This window comes from Pinus tabuliformis, chromosome 8 (genome assembly GCF_031772625.1).
Source record: "Pinus tabuliformis cultivar Carrire ecotype Pingquan chromosome 8, CPIR1, whole genome shotgun sequence".
NCBI lineage: Eukaryota > Viridiplantae > Streptophyta > Pinopsida > Pinales > Pinaceae > Pinus > Pinus tabuliformis.
Window position 1 is genome coordinate 468886247 of NC_142294.1, and position 25027 is coordinate 468911273.

A 25027-nucleotide genomic window follows, 5' to 3' on the forward strand; every position below is an offset into this window, starting at 1 on the left:
TAATAACATCCCAAAATGTTTAAAGCTCTTTAGGAAGAGGAGAATCCTCCTGGTCTACAGTTGAAAGTCCGATTTGTATTAAACCATGAACCACAATTGAAAAACTTGTCCAGTTATACATATTCTAATATGATTTATAAACCATGTCTAGCAATATGCAGTCTGTACACTCTTTTCAGAGCCAGTGACATTCCTAACCTTTGCATCAGCAGAAAAACCCTACAGGAACTTCACTGGAACTCAACCTTAAAGACCTAGCAGATGCAGGAGAGCTAATATCAAAAGTGCCAACTTCTAGTTTGCTGAAAAAGCTATAACAATACCAGCAGTGATTGTTGAAATATTCTGAACAACATCTTCCACTATACTACGCACTGTCGCAGCATCTGTTGATAATCTTGCACCTATTGCACAAATTTGGAGTTTCGATAATCACCAATATGATATATCTAACGTCTGCCCAAGGCGAATACAAATTTAGTGTTTACTCTTTGGAGTGTTTTCCTCCCATTAACAAAACGGTAAAAGGTTTGTCCACTATCATCAAACCATCCAATCTCCTGGTAAACAATCTTGTTAAATGTCAATGATCGTATAGGTCGCACAAGCCTGCCACCAGCAACAGCAAAACAGATGATCTGTGTTGGTCCCATGAGGAGGCATGTTGCTTGCAAAACTATATACATAAGTGCCCAGAATCTGGCATCTTTTCGAAGCTTATGTGGAAGTTCGTAAAAACTGGCAATAACACTTGGAAGCAAGAGACTAAAAATAGGAAATGTAACCCCATGAACAACTGCTGCAATGGATCCCAGTATGAACACTAGAGTCTCTGCCTTGTTGAGAGATGCTAGGCATGAAACAACACTTTTTCCATATTTTAACTGCCCATCCTCGACATCTCCCTGATTTTTGGACGAAAACCAATTCATGAAGCCCTTCTTTGGCTTACTTTTGCCTACTTGAACATTTTCCTGGAGACCAACTCCACCAGGCAACGAAAATGGAAAAGAAACAGAGTTACAACTACCACCAATTCCCGATGATCCACTGCTTATAGATCGTCTAAGAGATGACTTTCGACTACTAAGCCTGCCAACGGTCCTGGAATCACGCAAATGCATTTACATATGCTCAGGATCATTTGCATATTGTTCTTTTGATGGATGTGTTTCCTGCAGACGTATAAGCTGGGAGAATGGCCCAGATGGGTTCATGATGAGCTGGGAGTGTGAACCTGAAATTAACATTTCTCATATCCATTAATAGCTCTGCGTGAGTAATGAGTAACACAGAAGAGTCACCTCACTAAGCCTGTTGCAAAATATCAAATATTTTTTGTTGTTTGAACAATATTTGTTAATAATGGAATGGAGAAAAAATGTTTTATAAGCAAGTGGATGCTAGATTGTCGATATCTGTGTTGTTTGTTAATAAAGATTAAAAACTAAAGCATTGCAAAAATTTACCCTTTTCAACAATACAGCCACGCTGGACGACAGCGATCATATCAGCATTTCTGACAGTAGCCAGACGATCTGCAACAATAACTGTTGTTCTATTTCTCATAATTCTATCAACAGCTTCTTGAACCACTCTTTCAGACTCTGCATCCAAGGCACTGGCAGCTTCATCGACGAGGAGAATTCGGGCATCTTTTAAAATAGCCCACGCAATTGCAATCCTTTGCTTTTGACCTCCATATAATTGGGTACCCATGCTCTACGAATTGGGTATCAAACCCCTGAAAAGAGCAACCATGACTGTCAGCATACACAAAATGTTGTGCAAAAGAAACGCATTTCCACAAGGAGGAACATACCAATCACCAATAATGAAGATCTATTTCTACAAACTTGAGGCATGTTACTAATAAATTTTGCCGCATTAGCAAGCTCTGCAGCAGCCTGTATTTCCTCTGGTGTTGCCCCATCTTTACCATATGCAATATTCTCCTTAATAGTGGTTTCAAAGAGAGCAGGTTCCTGGCTTACAAGTCCAATTTTTTGCCTTATCCATTAAATTGTTTGATATTGACACTATCTATAAGCACTTCACCAGCTTGTGGATCATAGAATCTATCTATAAGATAATATAACTGTGGACTTCCCACTTCCACTCTCTCCAACTATAGCTGTAGTGGTACCTCTATAGCTGCAATGGTACCTCTGGGTATTTCCAGTGAGAACCCAGAAAATATATGAACATAAAGCCGCACTGGATAACCGAAGTGTACATCTTTAAGCTCAATATCAACCTGAATATCCTCAAGTACCAATCCATTTGTATCATATACATCAATCTCTGGCTTTCTATAAATTGTCTCAAACATTTTGTAAGCTGCAGCTTGTCCAGCTCCAAAGGCATTTAAACATGGTGACGCATATACATCAATCTCTGGCTTTCTATCAATTGTCTCAAACATTTTGTAAGCTGCAGCTTGTCCAGCTCCAAAGGCATTTAAACATGGTCACGCCTGTCCCGGAGACCTGAAATCCAGCAGAACATTTATCATTGTGTTCTCATTAATTAATGTGAATTTATCTAGTTTGAATAAGTGCAAATCCCTATAGTCAAATTTCCTGATCAAGTGACAATAATGCATTTCACAATGCAGATTCAACTCACATGCCTCCAGTCAGAACTGCAAAGATGACATTAATCACACTCGGCGCCAGAATATCCTTCATGAATAATTAACCGTTATCCATACCAAAGAGCCAATGCAAAGGTGGAGAACAAAATAAAATGTAAAGACCCAACGCCCAAACTAGCTGCCAACCATTAACGAGCAGTAGCCTTGTAAGCAATTGTAAGGGAATTTTCATAGTCAGTAACAGCATTCTTCTCCCCGATAAAAGCAGCAACCTGAAATGTAACTAAAACGTGTTATTAATCTGAATAGATTATATACAATAGAACTGGTGCTCGTATGAAAACATGGTAACCCTCAATTTCAGATCTAAAGAAACCTGGTTTTATGACATGAAAAGGCGTGGTTTGTGTTGTTGATCACATACTTACCGTCCTAAATGAACCAATTGTCTGCTCCACAACATTGCCCGCTTCTACATATGCTTGCTGGCGTCAGCTTGACATCTTTGATATTATCATAGCCATAGCACTGCCCGCCAGTGCAAGAAGGGGAATCGTACATAGCATTACTAGGGTAAGTTTCCATCCTTTGATGAAGGCGACAACAAAACCTCCGAAGAATGTGGACACGACCTGGATGAATTTCCCAACCTGAACAAACAACGGCAAATATAAACATATGATAAAGGTTATTGTACAATCTTCCATTAGAGTAATATAATTACACTGTTAATTTGCACATCAATTACAATTTTCACTAGTTACATAGTTAATGATCAGTTATACCATTGTGACTTGTATCACGAATATAGAAGACATGTTGATGCTCTCAAGAAATGGAGGCTTGTGGTCCCATATGTACAAGAGAGAGAAATACTACAAAGTCTCTCCTGCAACTCACATGCACTTGGAAAATGTTATGACTCCATAACACAAAATCCTCAATTATGCAGATAATTGAAGGCAATGTATAAGCCAAACTTCTATCACCAAATAGACAAACACATGAATGTTGACACATGAAGTCTCTAGTAGAATCAGACCAAAAATGTAAATATACATATCAGTGGCTCTGAATCCTGATACTTGTGCCATGATCAAATCTTAGATAAATAAGTACCATGACATTACTTCTACCGAATGATAGAAAACAGGCCAGCAGGATGTACTGAACATTTGGACATTTATGGAAGTAGATAAAGCCAGGTAACGAAATCAAGAAACAGTGAAGGTAGAAATTTCTACTAGGACCTTGTTGCGAATAGAAACAAAGGGCAAGTCCCTAAGTGAGTTTGGATAATATCATCAATTGTCTCATAAAAAAGCACATGGACAAAGACCACCTTCCTAGATAGCATTTGTTGAAACTTGGAGGCGTGTATATCCTGCTCGAATGTAAGCAGTCAAAGGATGACCATGTATTGACAGATCCGTTGAATCAGGGTTGTCCAAGTTTATAGAATTGTGAACTAAACCTGATCTAGTTTTCTTTTGGATTGGAACTACAACTAAACAAGTTTATTAAAATTGTGTGCTGCTCTTGAAATAATAACATTGTTTAACACAACAATTTGTGCTCTGTAAAGATTATCATCGAGAAAAGGAAATCAAGAAGTGTGCCAACATCTGCATCACAACCTGCACATTAATTGGAGACAAAATACAATCATTGCCTCTATGACTTGACTAACTTCCTTTCATCAGTCTCTATTGCACAGATAGAGTTGTTTGACTACCACAAATGTTAAGTTTGAAGAACTTTGAAACTCTTTCAAAGATATACGAAAGTAGAGGAATCACAATGAAGTATGCAGATGGCTTAAATGGGGGTAATGCACCACTTCAACTTTGCATTTCTAAAACATTCTTCGTAAAACTTGGAGAAAACAATGTCTATGGATGTTGATCCACCTTTAATAGGGAATAGATGTGGCAATTATGTAGTATATTCAGTAGATAGAGGGGTTGGAGTAGGCATTGATACATGAAAAGGATTCAAAATTAACCTCATCAGACAAAGCTAATAGGTGCACTCAACCCCAAGGAAGCTAATAAGTGTACTCAACCCGAAGGAATTGTGTTGTTGTAAGAGGGAGTGTAGATTTATCTTCTTGTTCTTGCTTTGTTGATAGTTGTGAGTTTCTTTGTGAATCCAATAGTCATTGAAGAGGGTTTTGAGCAGATGCTTGTGGAATTCCTGAACCAGAGACATCTTTGGTCTAACAATTATATATCGATCCATGGAAAAACAAAAATGCAAAACGTTGATTAGAGTGAAAAGAATTACCTATTGGACCAATAGATGGCTCTTGCCCAAAGGATTCTTTTTACTTGTCCAACTCCAATTGGTGCCATAGTTAATTTATCACCTTCTAAACTATAAATAATTTCAATATCAAAAACTTCCTTAGAAGCCTACAACTAATATCTTTCGCAGTCGAGATTGGTTTGCAACTTTGCATCTTGTTTTGAAGATTGTGATAGATCCTTGCAAGCATAATTGGATTCCCTAATGATGGGTCACGTGTCCACTCTAAACATTGGGAATGTTTCTAAATTATAACGCAGTTTAAAAACCCAAGAATTCTACTTGAATCACCGCACAAGATATTTTTCAATTATATGAGAGATGAAGAGATGTAATGAAAATTGTTTAACAAGAAGAAGCCAAAATCTCTAACACGGACTCACAAAAACATCAACTTACATATTTCACTATGTAGAGGTTCATAGTTTGTCAAAGTTCAATTAGAATTTTTGGCTTTTTAAAAAGTGGAATTATACCCATCATCATGGGATCCAATTGAAGCTTTGAAACTTTGAAGGGGACCAAAGATTCAATTGGATTCCCTAATGATGGGTAGGGTGTCCGGTGTCCATTCAAAACATTGAGAATGTTTCTAAATTATAGCATAGTTTAAAAATCCAAGAATTCTACTTGAATCATCATACATGTTATTTTTTCACAAGTTTGCTAAAATTAATTCATAATTATTATGTAACTAATTGCCCAAATATAAAAATGGTAATGCTAGGGGTAACAACTATCACAGGTGCAAAAGAACAAACAAATGTTGTCACTCTACCTCAAACCAGCACAATCAGGCAAGGGGAAGGAACATGCACCCTCATGATGTGACATTTATGGAACTTAACCACAAGAGAAGGATCAGAAACAGGGGAAGGAACATGCACCCTCATGATGTGACATTTATGGAACAAAACCACAAGAGAAGAATCAGAAACAGGTTCTCTCCCTCTTTGTTTGTTGGTATTAACGGATAGAAGTCACACTAATCTATGGGTGGCAGAATGGAAGAATCATGGAGAGTAAGAATGGAGATAAAGTAAAAGTAATGCATTCAATCTTCTTATACATTTGTTGCTTTTGTTGCTTTTATCTCCTTGCTGTCTAGTTAAAGAACATATTTCATTTTAGTAGTTGTGTTCCTAGGTTGTTCTAAGGGTATTGCTTATAGATATATCAATGTTAATGTCAATGGTAATGAGAACATTATAAAGCAGGGAGGGTTGGACAAGTGGCTATCAATAAGTGGTCACACCTATTATATATATGGAAAGGTAAATATGTTTGGGACTTTTAGAGTTATGGCTTCTGTGAGATGAGCAATTTTGATCTGATAATTCCAGATCAATCACAATATGATTTTTAGTCAAACCAGGATGATCAATATGTTTGGGACTTCCACCTCAAACCAGGATGATCAATTAGGGTGAAGAACCATGCACTTGACAATGATGAATCTTAACCCAAACAGAAGGATAAGAAATTGTTTCACCCTTAGAAGCAAGAATTAGCTGCTTGAAGTCTCATTATCGTGTGGAGTGGCCAGATGGATCCACTCCAGATGGATGAACCATAGCAAGTTCCAAATAAATGAGGTGTTGAGAATGAAGAGAAAGATACGGCTTCGATCTTCTAATGCATTTGTTTCTTTTAAGACTCGCTTTCATCTCCTTTTTTTGTTGATTTTTGGGTAGCTGCGGGAGGTATTCCCAGCCACACAAGTCAAAATCAAAAGAACGAAAATTTAATTTAATTTAATTTAATTTTAATTTAAGTTAAAATTAAAAGAAAGAAAGACAAAAATTAATTTAATTTAAACAGAGACATGCCTCTTTAGGGCAACCACCTCTTTGGGGCAGACAACTTAATATCACTATAAAAAAGACACCCATTACACACTTATCACACACATATTTCTCTCTCTCAGACGTATCAAGTAATCTAGGGCAACCACCTCTTTGGGGCAACTTAATATCACTATAAAAAAGACACCCATTACACTGTTACCACATATGTTTCTCTCTCTCTCAGACGTATGAAGTAATCTAAGGAAGAGGCCAATGTTTCTAAGAAGTTGAATTTTTGTGTATAATTACTTAATGATCGTATGAAGTAATCTAAGGAAGAGCCAATGTTTCTAAGAAGTTGAATTTTTGTGTATAGTTACTTAATGATGTTCATATATCATTGGAAGTAATTACCAGATGTGGAAAATTGTGTTTGTCTAGCACTTGAAAAATCAACATGGTATCATAACAATAAGATCTTGCAAGGAAAAATTTGTGTTAAATTTTTGAGTTGTTACAATCTTTATGTAGCAACATATTTACTTACCTAAATTTATGCAAAGAATTCCATAAATTATGGTGGGCAAGTAATTCCTGGTAAATTTGTTTAATTATCGTAACATAAACAATGTACTACATATTTACTTTTTATTTCCACTGATTTTATGCGAAAAAATCACATAAATTATGGAGGAACGATTTAACAAAGTCAAACACTATATGGGTGGATTATAGCCTAATTCTAATCAAGTAAAATAAAAAATTTAATATGAAGAGATTTAACCTCAAAGCACTAATGAGTAATTGGTTAAAGATTATGTGTGGGGTGAATAACAACATAGATCCACTAATGTTCATAAGACATTAACCTAGGAGATTTAAAGTGCATAATAGAAGATTCTCCCAGGATCGAGCAGACATCTAAGATCTACCAAGAAGTTTGGACCATGCTCGTGCCACTTGAAGTTGGATCAATCAATTGGTAGCATGGCTGAGATGAATTATTCTTAATTATTTGATATCATAGAATAGGGATGACTTAAGCTCTAGAAATTAGAGTACCAGAACCAAGATAAGCGCTCACTTTTGGGCCTTGTTGGGCAGTTTTAGGAACAAAGTTGAAAGATACTCTAGAACTAGAGGGAGTTGAGGAGAAAATTTTCCAGTGACGTGATTCACAGGATGTCGATGAAAGTTGGAAGTCTAAGGTTTTGTAAACCCTAGAAGACTAGAAGTCTTGGATAAGACAGCCCTAGGGTTTTTAGATAAACCCCTAGAGCTAGACCTAGATCGATGTTTCCATTGAAAAAAGAAACCCTAGCTCATGCCTGAAAGGAAAGGAAAGCAACATGTTGATGATGAGGACAAGGATGAGCATTTCTAGCTTGATGAGATTGCAATGCTTACTGCAAGAAGGCAAGGATCAAGAGGGAGTTGACAATTCCCTACAATCCTCAGATTAAAAGGACCTCCTAATGAGGGTTGCAGGTACATTGTGAAGGTTGCTTAGGCTTAGGCAATAGATGTAAGCATTGGGAAGAATAAAGAAAAGTTTATGACAAGAGTATTCTCCCAGGGTGGAGCACAAACTCTGATAGAGAGATTTGTGTTCAAGAGGGAGAAATGGAACTAGACATCTAGAACCATGCCAGAAGACTAGAAGAGATTCTAGTTTAGAGGGAGCAGAGAGTCAAATAGAGTGGAATGATGCAGCCTACTAAAGATTGAAAGGGTCTCTCTCGTGATGATGAAAAGCAGTAGGCTCCCAAGGATGTGGATTTAGGTCCTTATGTACCTTTGGAACATCCTTTAGATCATTAGGAAGAGCTAGAAGGGTCCATTGAGCTAGTGGAACCACTTAGGGTCGTTGTTCCAAAATCCAAGAAAAGGTTGGCATGGCTTCGAAGTACATTGAAGGATGTAGAGGGACATCCAGCTCCCCGTGGCACCTTTAAGGAAAGAAAATGTCCTAAGAAATACTCTGAATATGTTGGTCAAGGTTGTCATTGATGTCAATATAGCATTGTTGGAGATCACAAATATTCTTATAATACATGAATAACCCTTGTTGTCCTAACCTCATGCAAACCCTAGAAAAAACCCTAATTGTATTGTAGCTAACATTAATACACACTCATGAAACCCTAGCTATGATGATAAAACCCTACTCTTTATTCAACATATACATTTCATGCAATCCCTATGGTGGTTCCCTTCCTCAATAATTCCACATGCCTCAGCACCAAAGTATATCGTATTGGTCCCTGTGGTCCCTACCTAACCAACGTTTTGTCATCTAAATAAATAAATGCAAATATATACAAATGCCACTAGTCGGCTTCAACAAAAGTCAGCCTCTCCTCCAACTGACATGTCTATTCGTATAACTCAAAAAAACTTGTATATATTAACACTTAAAACTCGACATTCAAGTCATAAAATCTCAGTGATCAATACAGATATGAGGCTCAGAAGGAGACAAAACTCAAGGAGGAAAAAGAACATTAATTGTTTGGGCAATTCTTGTGTTAAGGGTCTTTCAAGCTCGGACCTGAGTTACACTCCTCTAGAAAGGCATTAAACCTATAATCATTATCACTTGTGGAAAGCCCAGACTAAGTGGAACAGTCATCTGTGGGAGGCTCAAAGCTACAACAATTTGTGGAGGCTTGGATTCATATCTCTGTGATAACTTCTGGAGCTCGGACCTCACATCAGATCTGTGATTACCTTGAGAACAGTCACTATGGACAGTCATTCGTTAAGAGCTCAGATCTGTTGACACTCGAACCAACAATAAACCTTAAAGGACAGTTAGCTCAGATTGGAGGAAAGTTAGTTCGGATCACTTGTTGAGGACAGTTAGCTCGAATCACTTGTTGAGGAAAGTTAGCTCGGATCACTTGACTCGGACCTGTGATATCAACAATTCAGACCTTCTACATCTACGGTCATACAACAGTGCCTTGGATTGAGGCTCGAATCAACCTTCGGACCTGTTGCAGCCTAGGTTGAAGCTCGGACCCGTTGAGTAGTGCCTCGGACTTGTTTTACCTTTCAAAGTTTCGGACTGTCTCTGAACTGGAGCTCAGATAGATTTCTTCTCTAATATGTGACAGACCTTTCACATGTGAGCTTGGTGTCGGACAGTAATAAAACTTGATAACCTATGATAGTTTCTTGTATATATAGAACAGTCTCGAACTTATTAACTCAGACATGTGGTGTTAAGTAGATCTGTTGGGTGCCTCTTTGAAGCTCGGACCAGTAAAAACTTTAGAAGAACAGTCACATGTTATGGTTTGGATCTGTGACTTGGCTTGAACCTGTGACAGTGTTTATAAAGCTCAGTCTACACATCAAAGACCTGTGGAATCTTGGCACACACATAAGCCCAGAACTGTGACTTGATCGGTGGAAGTCTAGTCCAATTATAGCTCAGACCTGTGGTGACTTTGTGAACATTTCTAAATCTAAACATTAGAAATCTTACTGCAATCACTGGTTTATCATCTCCTACTTGTTCTTTACATTCAACAAGTTATTTAATTACTTAAACAGCAATGAAAACACTTGCAGCCTACACATATATACAGATCACGAACTGAAATAAACTGAGACAATCACACAAGGGACACCGTTATTTTTGGACAATCGTCCCCAGAAAAAACCCAATTCGGGAAAACCAGTGCAACATATAGAGGGATTGTATTATTAAGCAGATTTTTGAATACAAGTAGGGTGCCAAATCCGGCTCACCCAACAGAGAATAAACCTGGAAAAGGTACCTCTATCCGGAGACAGATATTTTGACAATTCCAGCAACTGGATGATCAAACCCCACATATGACAATTGTTGTTCCCAATGCTGGGCAATGATGGCTGCTCCAAGCTCTACGCTGGAATTGCAACACCTCCTCTAGGAGTTGTGTCACCCTCCCAGTGAACCTCCCTAGCTCAGAAGTCGATTTGTTGAACTACTGCTCTCTCTGCCCCACAGAAAACCCCAGCAATGCCTCTAAGGGACTGCATCAGCCCCTCTAGCTTTTGTGTCACCCTCTCTGGAGTTGCGTTGTTGCTTCGCTTCTCTGCCATGTATCCTCGGCCTTGGACTCAGGTCCCTCTACCGAACTGCCCCTCTCATTGTAACTCAGATCACTTAGCTCGACTTTCTCAGCAAACCACGCCCTAGAAAAATCGAACTCTTTGATCTCTTGGTGTATCTCCAACTGACCCTCAAGTCTCCTCTTATACTTTTCCTGTTGATGAATCAACGGTCGTGATCTAATCTTTAATCAATGGCTAAGATTAGAACAGGCTTGATCCTCGTCACTTAGAAGTTTCTCAGCCATATTCTTATTAATACACATTAATATTTTTATTTTCCTAAGTTTAGACTTAAGAACCCATTAAAAATATTAATTATTTTAATAACTCCTCATCCGGGTGGAATTTCTCCAAACGATTTCTGGGTTCTGGAGATCTCATGTATTCTAGCCCCTCCACAAAATTTCAGAGCTAGAGCACATCTGATGCTACCCAAAATCAACACTCCCTCTTAGCGAGGAATGTGCTCTAGTAACACTTCTCAACAAAAGTACTACATTGATCCACTGCATCAGTCCTCTATGTTGTTGATGCTTGGCCTGCTACCCTTCCATTGCACCAATGCTTCATGTACTACTGCCCATGTTTCTGCCACTACCACTGCTACATCTGTACTGCAGCTCCCTCTCAAAATGTTGCATCATGCTGCCCATAGCACTGCCACTGCTAACTGTTGCACTGCAACTCAGTTACTAAGAAGTAAGCAATTGAAAATTCACCCAAAAACTGACATCTTGTTCAGCGTGGATGCCTCGTGATCCTAAAGCTACATTTGCTGCTAATCTCCATTGACCCTCTGTTGCCACTACGCTGTTGCAAACTGCTCTGTGCCTCTCGCACCGCTACAACATCCACTACGCTGCCTCAAACTTTGGCACTCTAGCAATGCCACTGTCGCTCCATCACACCTCGCTCCAACCAACACCCGTCACTTTCCTACTGTCGCTAAGGGCTCCCGTAGCTGTATGCGATCCCAGAGTTTGGGCACCTCAAGGATCCTGCCCTCATGTAGTCCTCTCGACTACAACTCCATGTCACCCCACCTCTTCTATAGAGGTGCATGAGCACTCATGGCACAATCGTCATCCTCGCTTTCCTTGTCCGCTTTCACTGGAGCAGCCTTTGATTCAGAAGCCTCCCCCTTGCCCTTCTTCCGGGGGCACTGAGTGGCATAATGTCCCAATTCCCCACAGTTGAAGCATTTGACCTTGGTTATGTCCTTCTTCTTTCTCTTTTGTTGCCCTTGTTGTCTCGTCGATGCGAGAGTCGCATCCTCCTCCTCCTCCTTCTTGACCCGGGCTCCCTTGCCGCTACTCCCTGTCTTTGTCATCCTCCCAAGCTCTTCTTATCGAAGAGCTACCCACATCTCCTCCCAACTGGGGAGAGTCACTTTGCCCAAGATACTTTGGACAAAAATCTCTAAGTCCTAGGTAACTACATTTAGGACAGTGCTGACCATGAACTCGGGATCTGGTGTAGACCCCACAGAAGTCAACTAGTCGTGAATCCCTTGCAACCTAAGAAGGAAGGGATCGATCTCTTCTCCCTTCTGCATCTGGTACTGTCTCAGCTGATTTTCTAATAGCATCTTTCATTGGACGGAAGATCCCTGATACAAGGTGGTCAGCACCTCCCACATCAGCATCTCCCACATCTCCCTTGTTGTGTTCTTCTCAGCAATGTGTGGTACTACATGATCTTTGACCCTATCTAGGATCATGCACTTGGCCTTAGCCTGGGCCTCCTCGTACTTCTTCAATGGATCAACGTCGACCGGCTCAGCAACTACCTTCAAGGCATAGTCCTTGATGTGATGTTTGTCTAGGATTGCTAGGATCTTGGCCTTCCAGATGACAAAATTGGATGCTCCATCCAATCTGTCATAATCCCTTAACCCATTCATTGCCATCTCTGCTCAAAAATAGGTCTGGGTCAAATTCTCTTCTCCCTCTCCCACTGTCAATCTAAAACGACTTGTATCTGGATTTCTTTGGCGCTAAAAATCCTTTAAGGAACAAGCACCTCTAGACACCCTCTGAGTCTCAATTTCCTTCACGAAAATCCTCCTACCGACTATCGAATCACTTCCTCTCCAATCCTCCTTTGCTGCTGCAACCTGGATCTAGATTTCTTTGGCTAGAAATTTGTCAAGGCAGTGACTCCCTCTACCTCGATTGTGTCTCCACAAACTGTTCTACACCAATCAGAAACACCGTCCCACCAGCTCCTCAAATCGAATCTTCTCTTCTCCCTCAGCCTGGTAATTGACTGTTTCGAAGCTCTCAGGCTCTGCACTTGCCCAGAGCGCTGACACAATCATTGCGTGGGCTCCTCTATGGCTCTGCGTCACCCTCTGCAGGCTCGAAATGCTGACGTAGGCACTACATGAGCCTCTGCGTCACTTCTTTGGCTCAATTTCACTCCTGCAGTTGTTCCTCTGCCTCTGAAGCAGCACTGTCACTCAAGACAACTACTCTGCAGCAAATTCTCTGGATTTCTCGGCTGGTGTCTTCAATCTCCTATGATCTGCAATGCTCTGATACCATGTGAAAATTTCTGAATTTACACATCAGAAATCCTACTACAATCACTGGTTCATCATCTCCTACTTGTTCTTTACATTCAACAAGTTATTTAATTACTTAAACAGTGATGAAAACACTATTGCAGCCTACACATATATACAGATCATGAACTGAAATAAATTGAGACAATCACACAAGGGACACCATTATTTTTGGACAATCATCCCCAGAAAAACCCAATTCGGGAAAATCAGTGCAGCATATAGAGGGTTTGCATTATTAAGCAGATTTCTGAATACAACTAGGGTGCCAAACCCGGCTCACCCAACAGTGAATAAACCTAGCAAAAGTACCTCTATCCAGAGACAAATATTTTGACAATTCCAGCAACTAGATGATCAAACCCCACAAATGACAATTGATGTTCCTAGTGCTGGGCAGCGATGGTTGCTCCAAGCTCTGCGCTAGAACTGCGTCACCTCCTCTAGGAATTGCGTCAACCTCCCAGTGAGCCTCCCTTGCTCAGAAGTCGATTTGATGAACTGCTACTCTCTCTGCCCCACAGAAAACCCCAGCGTTGCCTCTAAGGTACTACGTCAGCCCCTCTAGCTTCTGTGTCACCCTCTCTGGAGCCGCGTTGTCTCTCCTGCTGCTTCTCTGCTATGTATCCTCGGCCTTGGACTCAGCACCCTCTGCCGAACTGCCCCACTCACTGCAACTCAGATCACTTACCTCGACTTTCTCAGCAAACCACGCCCCAGAAAATCGAACTCTTTGATCTCTTAGTGTATCTCCAACTGACCCTCAAGCCTTCTCTTATACTTTTCATGTTGATGAATCAACAACCGTGATCTAATCTTTACTCAATGGCTAAGATTAAAACAAGCTTGATCCTCGTCACTTAGAAGTTTCTCACCCATATTCTTATTAATACACATTAATATTTTTATTTTCCTAAGTTTAGACTTAGAAACCCATTAAAAATATTAATTATTTTAATAACTCCTCATCCGGGTGGAATTTCTCCAAACGATTTCTGGGTTCTGGAGATCTCATGTATTCTAGTCCCTCCACAAAATTTCGAAGCTAGAGCACATCCAATCCTACCCAAAATCAACAGACTTAAAATCTTTGGACAATGAAGAACTCATGAAGAATTGAAGGCTTGAATAGTGATATTAAATAATTTATGATTTTGAACAGTGAAGTGAAAAAGTCTTGGACCGTGAAACATTAGGAGTCTTGGAGCATTTCTTGGAGTAGTTGAGCAGTAAAGTATTTGGATAGTGAAGAAGCCTTGGGCAGTGAAGAAATTGAAGCTCTAGACAGTGAATTATTTGGAGCTTTAGATAGTGAAGCTTTTGAGAAGTTTCGAGCGTCTCTAGTGTGCAGATCTTGTGAAGTTTGGAGCATCTCTAGTGTGCAGATTTTGTGAAGTCTAGTGTACAGATCTTGTGAAGACTTTTTTGAGCATCCTTGAAGATTTAGTGCACACCTTGGAGAAGCCTTCATTTTTTGGGACAACTTATTGAAGCCATCATGAGGTGACCTTGGAGTTTTTGTTTGGGTGACATGAAGCGCAGTGGCAATACCTTCTAAGAAGATAAGGTTGTCATTGATGAAGTGATTTGGAGAAGGCAGTTTTGAAGATATTGTTAGTGCTCGTTGCGGAAGATATTCGGAGCCATAAAGAATCATCAAACTTATCTTGATGAATTGAAGTTGAGGGTTGGAGCCTCATAGAGACAAGGTTGGTGCCTTGGAAGATAGGGTTGGAGCCCTAGAGGATAGGAGTCTTCAAGAGACCAGGTTGGAGCTTGTACCAGAGATAGGGTTGGATCCCTAGAGGTTGGTGCCTCAAATTGACAAGGTTGGAGCCTTGGGAAGTCCAAGTTGATGCTTGGCATAATATAGGTTGGAGCCTGGGAGATTGAAGATTGGTGTCTTCATCTAGGGTTGGAGCCCTACACTATTATTGTACTCAATATATCTGATTAATAAAATTATTTATTCTATCATTGTTCATTTTGTGTTCTAATTATAAGTGATCTAACTAGTAAAAATAACAATTGAAAAGAAATATTGATTCACCCCCCCTCTCAGTGTTTCCAACAATTGGTATCAGAGCTAGTACCTTCACTCAAAGCCTAACAGCTTGAAGGTATATCCTTAGAACATTGATTGCAAGTCCAAAGAAGAAAGCCTCCAATCCTTCTAAAGAGGTCTCTTCTTCAACCATGAAACTAGAAGATAATCAAATTGGGAAAGCTCCATTGTTCAATGGAAACTTTGATATATGGAAGGCAAAAATGAAGAATTTTTTAATGGCTCAAGGTTTTGAAGTTTGGGAATCCATGATTACTGAAAGCATGATGGAAATAGAATCCAAGGAATATAATGCAAGAGCAATGAAAGCAATCTTGACTGGGCTATCGGATCCCATAAAGGCCAAAATGGAGAAATGTTCATCGGCAAAAGGTATGTGGGACAAACTTCAAAATCTTCGCTCAAAAGGAGCATTGACCATGAATTCTATTCATGAAGATGATGGAAAGCAAGAAGGAAATCTAGAACCCATAAAGGAAGTTGAAAACATAAATGAAGACATCAAGGCCAAGGAAGACCTAGAAGATGAATAAAATAAAAAAGACTTCAAAGAAGATCTCATAGCAAAACTTATAGCTGCCCTAGAAGAGATAAGCAGTTTGAAAAAAGAAAATGAAGAGCTTAAGAAGCAATTACAAGATGGTGACCATAACCTTGACAAGACAAGGAAGGAAGTTGACTTAATGAAGAGCTTAAGAAGCAATTACAAGATGGTCACCACAACATTGACAAGACAAGGAAGGAAGTTGACCTATTTAAGCTTCAGGTACAAGAAAGAGATAAGGATCTCACCAAGCTAAAGGAGGATTGTCATCAAAACAAGAAAATACATCATGAAGAAGTCATATCCATGACAAATCAATTGGATAAAGCAGAAAAAGAAAGAAATGCCATGATATGCCAACTTGAAGAAAAGAATGAAGATATGTCCAAGTTAAAATCAGAAATCACCTCACTTAAGGCCCAATCATGTGAAGCAACCAGAATAAAGGAAGAAATGGAGAACCATCTAGCAAAGAAGGATGAAGAATGCAAGATGTTGAACGAAGAAATTAATCTCCTGAGAAAAGAAGTTGATCATCTGAATAAGAGTCTAAAGAGCTCCCAAACCCTAGATGACATCCTAAGTCATCAAAGATCTCCTCTTGATAAATCAGGTCTTAGTTATGCAAATGAACCCTCAAAAAGGAATGACGCAAACTCTAATTCTTCAAACAACAAGGATGTGGAGAAGCTTGGAAGAAATATCAATGCCCCCAGCTCCAACAAAAGCAAGGAGAAGAGTCAAGATGACATTGGAAGAAACCCTACTTCAAGAAGATATGCAGATGGTGTATAGAATGCAAGAAGCAAGAAATTTGATTAAAGGATCCCAAGACAGATTGACCTTAGAAGTTCATCAAGGCAATCTCCATCCTCCAAGTACCAAAGTATATTTTTTGGTTATTGCTATTTTTGTACAAATTTTGGGCATATGGCAAAGGATTGTAGGGCATACCACAAGGACAAATATAATGGTCCCCATCAGTTTCCCATAAGCAACTTTGTAAGAGGAAATTATGCTTCTTCATTTATGTACAAAACCGAATGCTTCAATTGTCATAACATTGGACATATGGCTCATAAGCAACTTTGTAGGAGGAAATTATGCTTCTTCATTTATGTACAAAACTAAATGCTTCAATTGTCATAACATTGGACATATGGCTCGTGATTGTAACTTGACTCGGGTCCCTAAACAAGCTAAAAACATGTCTACCAAGCAAGAAAAGAAAGTTACACAAGTATGGAGAAGGAAGCAAATTGGATCCAAAAGTCTCTTGAACAACTAAGACATCCACTCATGTTGTTAATTTGATGAGTATATCTTTGGCAAATATGATTTTCCAAGTTTTAATGATGAAATACTGCAAATAAGAAGACCAAGTTTTAATGATGAAATTCTGCCAAGAAGAAGACCATGCATACTCTTAGGGGGAGCTTATGATTCTTGACTATTCTTGCAGAAGTTATCCATGAAGAGCCATATGAAATCCTTGATGAGTCATATATGTACAATCTTGATAGATCATCTCTCGGGAGTAGCTCATGAAATTATGAAGATGTCTTCCACTTGATCACTACGCATCAATCTTTCTTAAATCAATCTTTCGTAAGCTAGAGGAGTTCATAACATGAAGAAATGCAAACACATCTATCATGGACCACATTGCCAGAAGGAAGAGCACCTTGACAAGGGGAGCAACATATCTATCATGGAGAACTATCATTAATGAAGGGAATACGATGGAGCAGCATATCAAGAAGCATCTTGATAGGGGGAGAGAATGTTGAAAGGGCAAGAATATTGCCATCAATGACAAAGGGGAACACTGTTGGTCAAGGTTGTCATTAATGTCAATATGGCATTGTTGGAGATGGCAAATATTCTTATAATACAGGAATAACCCTTGTTGCCCTAACCTCATGCAAACCCTAGAAAAAACACTAATTGTATTGTAGCTAACCCTAATACACACTCATGAAACCTTAGCTATGATGATAAAACCCTTCTCTTTATTAAACATATATATTTCATGCAATCCCTATGGTGGTTCCCTTCCTCAATAATTCAACATGCCTCAGCACCAAAGTATATCGTAGTGGTCCCTGTGGTCCCTACTGTTGAACATTTGATAAACCAGCGCTCCCCATGTGTTTCGCGACATGGACTAACCGCCTCATGTGGATCCTTATCTCTAGTAATGCAATCGTTAACTAATACCTGCGGGTTTTGGTCTAACGGCAATCGTGATTACCAACAAGTGGTATCAAAGCGTAGGTCACGAGTTCGATACCTGATCTAGAACCTAGATGGGTCATCCTTGAGATGACAAGGGAGGGGTTGTACACCACCTTGGAGCCCCAACACTTGAGATATTTTGATGTCATGTCACTCATTTTCCTCTTGTAAGGGTGATGTAGGGCACTTTTGCGCATGACATATTGGCATGGAGACTTTTGATGGCTTGCACATGATCGTTAAGGCACTTCATGGAGTATGGAGCACTCCTTAACATTACCTCACACTGGAGGGCTTATTGAGCTAATTTGGAGAGTGACATCACACTATTAGAGTATTAGAGTATTTATTTCCCTTGTAGGTTAAGGCACTAGTCTATAATTGTCCTACTAAATTAAATTTCCCTAAACCCTCTCTCTTAAACATCTAGGGTAATCACTAGAGTTTTAAAAACAAATTTGTGCATAATGTGTTGTTTTATTGCATAGGGGTCATTAGTCTAACATTAGAGAGCGTGAACCCTAGCTTTGAATATTTTGGTCATATTAGGCCTTGCCAAGCCCTCTACCTATCTCGGGACCTCCAAAACAAGTCATCTTGAGCCATAGTATTAGAATACCTTGTAGGTGGCATAGGGAAGCCTCCCTTGTGATTGAAATCACTAAATAGCATGAGGAAGGTTGTTGAGGTAATAGTGGCAACCCTTCCTCATTATTGCCATAGACTTTGGCCCTTTCCCGGTGAGTCCATTCACTGTACCTGCAAGATTTTGCGGCAATGAGCCTAGGCAATACTTTTTTACACAAATAAGAAGATCAACTATTTGAGGAGATTAAAGGTGTCTAAAAGGAAAACGTCTATCATACCTTACCTACAAAATTGAAAACAGCAACTGGTTTGAGGAAGATGGGTTCATGGTACATAGTTTACGCACATTGTTTATGCTAATTGACGACATCTATAGCTTCACATTAAGTTTATGCACATCGTTTATGCTAAATGGGGCCACCTATTTAGTCATTTCCAATTGGTGCACTGTATTTAGCTACATGTTATTTTCCATCATTCACTGCATAATTTTCACTGCAAAGGGATTATTTACACATATTTGCATGCATTGAATTGAAGATTGACCATTGGAAAGGTTGAAAGACACACATATGAAGGAGGTTTGAATTGCACATCTTCTCATGCTGGCGAGTTGTCCACATATCTTATCTATCTTGATTGAATAACTCTTCTAGAAAAGCACATTTTAAGGTGAGGTTGTTACTACTATTTGGGATATTTGACTTGGTTTATGAGACCATGCTCACAAATGCAAACAAATAAAAGCCATGGGAGTGGAAAAACAAAAACAAAAAAAGAAAAAGAAAAAAGATATTCACCCTCTATCCCAAAAGATAACTTACCCTCTATGACATGGCCGCAACCTTTGTTATAGTGTCCCAAATCTCTCTCACACAAAGATATCCAATCACTTCATCAGTGGGCCTCCACCTTCATTGCATTTAAATTTAAACAAATGATATAATTATAAAGCAACAAATGAGTATTATTAAAACAAGCATGGAACCATATAACCATATAGTAATGTACTAGCAAACAAGTGAATCCCTCAATACATACCTATAAACAAATGATATAATTATAAAGCAACAAATGAGTATTATTAAAACAAGCATGGAACCATATAACCATATAGTAATGTACTAGCAAACAAGTGAATCCCTCAATACATACCTCCATACCTCCATCGCCTTTTCCCGCTACACTTTTGGAACTAAACCCAAATATAGGTTGTAAAGACCTGTTCAATTTCTCCACCCACTAAATCCCAAAACAAAAGGGAAAGAACAAAAATAGATGAATAATCATATAAGAAAAATAAAATATCACGTAAGAAAAATAGATGAAAGAGCACATAAGAAAAAACAAAATATCAAATAACAAATTAGCATGGCCATGCTTAAAAAAAACACGTAAAAGTTATTTAAAAAAAAAAGCACACAACAATAACAAAAGATGCAACCAACAATAGCAAAAAAAGAACAAAACTAAACAAACAAACAAAAAGAAACAATAGATGGAGACACTGAGTAGTAATCCCAAAATGCGTCGATGGCCAACCAAGGACACCCTGCACACGAAAAACATATTATGAATAATATATTTAATACACAAAATATTCTAAGAAACATGAAACAAATATCTTATGAGAATATCATGATTGAAAACAAAATGTTTCCTAAGCAATATTATGCAAAAATACATCTTATGCAATCACAAAAAATCATAATTCCTTAACAAGAAGGGAGAAAGGAGTACCATTGCATTGGAATGAGAAGATATCCTTGAACTCACTTTCTAGCTCTACACTCTCCTACACATCTGTAACTTTCTCACACAAAAATATTTATGTAGTTTCATCAATTCTCCTTTGTCTTCCTTTACCTACATTTGCATAGTATTCATTATATAAATAAATCCCAAACAATATAATATGCATTCAGTTATACCTTTGTTATGGTGTCTCACATCACAGATAGATATTCAGTAGTTTCACCCATGGTCCTTCACCTTTCTTGATCTGCATTGCATCTAAATTTGAACAAACGCACATCCTATAACAATGAATCAATAAATGAGTTAAATTAAAATGGAAATCAAAACCATATAATTTAGTAACAAACAAGTAAGTTCCCTCTTACATACCTCTTTCGTCTTTGCAAATAAACAAGTAAATTTCTCCACACATACCTCATTCGCCTTTGCCCACTACAATTGTGGACTCCTACACATCCACAAGTTTTATCAATGCTCCTCCATGTTCTTTTACCTACATTTGCATAACACTTGTTATATAAATAAATATCAAAAATAATATAATATGTTTTCAATTATACCTTTGCTATGGTGCCTCACATCACAAACATATTCAGTAATTTCACTAATGGTCCTTCACTTTTCTTGATCTGTATTGAACTAAATTTCAACAAACATACATGATACAATGATGAAACAACAAATGAGTTCAATTAAAATATGTATGAAACCAAATAATTTAGTAACAAACAACTAAGTTCCCTCATACATCCCTCTTTCGCCTTTGCGACTAAACAATTAAATTTCACCATACATACCTCATTCGCCTTTGCCCACTACACTCACATCCATAAGTTTTATCAATGCTCCTCCACGTTTCTTTACCTAAATTTGCATAGCACTTATTATATAAATAAATATCAAAAATAATATAATATGTATTCAGTTATACCTTTGTTATGGTGCCTCACATCACAAACACCTTTGTTATGTTGTCTCACATCACAAACATATTCAGTAGATTCATTAATGGTCCTTCACCTTTCTTGATCCGTATTGAACTAAATTTCAACAAACATACATGATACAATGATGAAACAACAAATGAGTTCAATTAAAATATGCATGAAACCAAATAATTTAGTAACAAACAACTAAGTTCCTCCATACATACCTCTTTCGCCTCTCCCCATAAACAAGTAAATTCCTCCATACATACCTCATTCGACTTTGCAACAAACATACATACCTAAATTTCAACAAACATACATGATACAATGATGAAACAACAAATGGGTTCAATTAAAATATGCATGAAACCAAATAATTTAGTAACAAACAACTAAGTTCCCTCGTACATACCTATTTCGCCTTTGCGAATAAACAAGTAAATTTCTCCATGCATACCTCATTCGCCTTTGCCCACTACACTTGTGGACTCCTACACATCCACAAGTTTTATCAATGCTCTTCCGCGTTCCTTTACCTGCATTTGCAATTTTGCATAGCACTTATTACATAAATAAATATCAAAAATAATATAATATGTATTTAGTTATACATTTGTTATGGTGTCTCATATCATAAACATATTCAGTAATTTCATTAATGGTATTCACCTTTCTTGATCTGTATTGAACTAAATTTCAACAAACATACATGATACAATGATGAAACAACAAATGACTTAAGTTAAAATATGCATGAAACCAAATAATTTAGTAACAAACAACTAAATTCCCCCATACATACCTCTTTCGCCTCTCCCCATAAACAAGTAAATTCCTCCATACATACCTCATTCACCTTTGTCCACTACACTTGTAGACTTTGCATCAACCCCAAACCCACACTATGGGTTGTCAAGGTCTTCCATAATTTCCCCACCCATTGAATGCAAGAAAAAATATGTAACGAAAGAAAATAAACTCAAAGGACACAAATGGAACCTACCCTAATATCACATGCAATCTACCAAATAGAAATCAAAATAGACACTTAAATATGTTATGAGAATATCATAAATGAAAAAAATGTCTTCTAAGCAATATTATGCAAAAATACATCTTATGCAATCACAAAAAATCATAATTCTTCAATAAGAAAGGGGAAAGGAGAACCATTGTACTGAAATGAGAATATATCCTTGAACTCACCTGTTGGCTATAAACTCTCGTACACATCTGCAACTTTCTCACAAAAAAATATTTCCATAGTTTCATCAGTGCTCCTCCAACTTCCTTTACCTACATTTGCATAGCGTTCATTATATCAATAAATCCCAAATAATATAATACGCATTCAATTATACCTTTGCTATGGTGTCTCACATCACAGAAAGACATCCAGTAGTTTCACCAGTGGTCTCTCACCTTTCTTGATCTGTGTTGCATCTAAATTTCAACAAACGCACATTATATAATAATGAATCAATAAATGAGTTAAATTAAAATGGGAATCAAAACCATATAATTTAGTAACAAGCAAGTTCCCTCATACATACCTCTTTTGCATTTTCCCATAAACAAGTAAATTTTCTCATACATACCTCATTTGCCTTTGCCCACTACACTTGTGGGCTCCTACACATCTGCAAGTCTCTCACACATATATTTTTGTAGCTTTACTAATGCTCTTCCACCTTCATTTCCCTACATTTGCATAGCACTCAATATATAAATGAATCTCAAATAATATAATATGCATTCAATTATACCTTTGCTACGGTGCCTCACATCACACAAATTTATTCGATAGTTTCACCGGTGGCCCTTCACCATTTTGGATCTATGTTGCACAAAATGTCAACAAACATGCATGATATAAAGATGAAGCAACAAATGAGTTCAATTAAAATGGGCATGAAACCATGTAACTTGGTAACAAACAAGTACCCCATACATACCTCTTTCGTCTTTCCCCATAAAGAAGTAAATTCCTCCATACATACCTCATTCATGTTTGCCCACTACACTTGTAGACTCTGCATCAACCCTAAACCCACATTTGGTCTTTTAGGTCTTCTTTAATTTACCCATTGAATCCAAAATATATATATATGTATATATATATATATATATATGAACAAGAGAAAATAAGCTCAAAAAACACACAAAAAAAAATACCAAACCGTAAGTTAGCATGGCCATGCTCACAAATACAAATATATAAAAGCCACAACATTATAAAAACAAAATAGAACAACAAAAGAAACAAAAATGACCAACAACAGAAAAATACAACGAAAACAACAAAAGTAAAACATAAAACTCAAATAAGAGATAGCGCACTACAACTGCAAAAAGCATCCATGGCCAACGAAAGGGACCCTGCACACCAAAAAATGAAAGTATTAAACAGACTAGAAAATATTCTAAAATATATTAAGTACACATGAAATATTATGAGAAATATGAAACAAATAAGTAAGGGGGAGAAAATTATAGTATTCATAACCAGAAATATTACATAGCATATCATACATGAATTTCACACCAAAAGAAAATTGACCTCCACTTTTGCCTCAACACTCTACTACAATGTCTCTCTCATGAAAATATTTCGATACTTTCATTAGTGACACCCACATTCCTTTACCTACATTGCATTGCATTCAATAATTAAACAGATGGCTAATAATGTAAAATGACTCAAATTTAAATAAAAACACATATGGGACCATACATTTGCCACAACATTCACCTTTACCCACTACATTTTTGGAATCATGGGTTGTTAGAACCTACCTTAATTTCCCACTCAATGTACCAAATAAAAATCCAAATAAACATTTATCCACTACACCTATGGAATCATGGGTTGTTAGAACCTACCTTAATTTCCCACTCAATGTACCAAATAGAAATATGGAATCATGGGTTGTTAGAACCTACCTTAATTTCCCACTCAATGTACCAAATAGAAATCAAAATAAACACTTCAATATATTATGAGAATATCATAAATGAAAACAAAATTATTTTTGAGCAATATTATGCAAAAGTACATCTTATGCAATTACCAAAAATCATAATTCTTCAACAAGAAAGGAGAAAGGAGAATCATTATATTGAAATGAGAAGATACACCTAAACTCACTTTCTAGTTGTACACTCTCCTACACATTTGCAAGTCTCTCTCACAAAAATATTTCTATAGTTTCATCAACGCTCCTCCAACTTTCTTTACCTACACTTGCATAGCATTCATTATATAAATAAATCTGAAATAATATAATATGCACTCAATTATACCTTTGCTATGGTGCCTCACATCACAGAAACAAATTCAATACATTTCTTGATCTGTATTGCATCTAAATTTCAAAAAACACACATCATATAATCATGAATCAATAAATGAGTCCCCATACATACCTCATTTGACTTTTTCCCACTACACTTGTGGACTCATACACATCTGCAAGTCTCTCACACAAAAATATTTCTGCAGTTTTATCAATCCTCCTCCATCTTCCTTTACCTGCATTTGC

At 37.7% G+C, this 25027-nt stretch overlaps 1 pseudogene across 1 annotated transcript; it reads right to left on the reverse strand.

Annotated features, from left to right (window-relative positions):
* Positions 1–25027, reverse strand: LOC149236090 (ABC transporter B family member 11-like; annotated as a pseudogene). Its single transcript, XR_016246206.1, has 9 exons — positions 24912–25027; positions 22692–23864; positions 21117–22021; positions 20539–21004; positions 19954–20350; positions 3025–3246; positions 1857–2868; positions 1470–1744; positions 1–1237 (listed from the first exon to the last, which is right to left on the reverse strand). The product of XR_016246206.1 is annotated as an ABC transporter B family member 11-like (transcript).